This window comes from Hippichthys cyanospilos, chromosome 8 (assembly GCF_059441005.1).
Source record: "Hippichthys cyanospilos isolate Australia breed blue-spotted pipefish chromosome 8, RoL_Hcya_1.0, whole genome shotgun sequence".
Taxonomy (NCBI): Eukaryota; Metazoa; Chordata; class Actinopteri; order Syngnathiformes; family Syngnathidae; genus Hippichthys; species Hippichthys cyanospilos.
This window is the reverse complement of record NC_142376.1, coordinates 18,668,933-18,669,418: the sequence shown is the minus strand read 5'-3', so window position 1 is coordinate 18,669,418 and position 486 is coordinate 18,668,933.

Genomic DNA, 486 nt, shown 5'->3' with positions numbered 1-486 from the left:
TTCCGTTTGATGACAGGCACACTTACAAGCACTTAACCCTTCGCTCTCTTTTTGCTCAGGCTGCTCTGTTCGGACGCCTGGAGCACCGCCCACAATCCCTCCCACCTCTCCTTTCAAAATACATTCTTTGCTCTCTAATGTATTCTCAGTGATTCCTAGCAATTACTCTACAAGTCCATAATGACTATGCCTTGTCTGTTCCTTCACCCACATTTCCTGTCCTTTCTGTTCTTACAGCACCAAGCAGAAAAAAATCTTGTGACGTAAATACCTGACATCCTCTTGTCTGTGTCCATCTCAGGAAGTAAGGCAACTTGATAGAGAAGTGAAAACTGCTGAATTTTGAATGGTCATATTATGATGTATGTTTCTCTATCAGATGTTAGTGAGAATTGCGGGAGCAGAAAGCAAAGATTTCCAAATATTCTTAATTTAACTATACAGCCATAAAACCAGAGGGGAGAATAAAAAAAACTTGATCCCGCC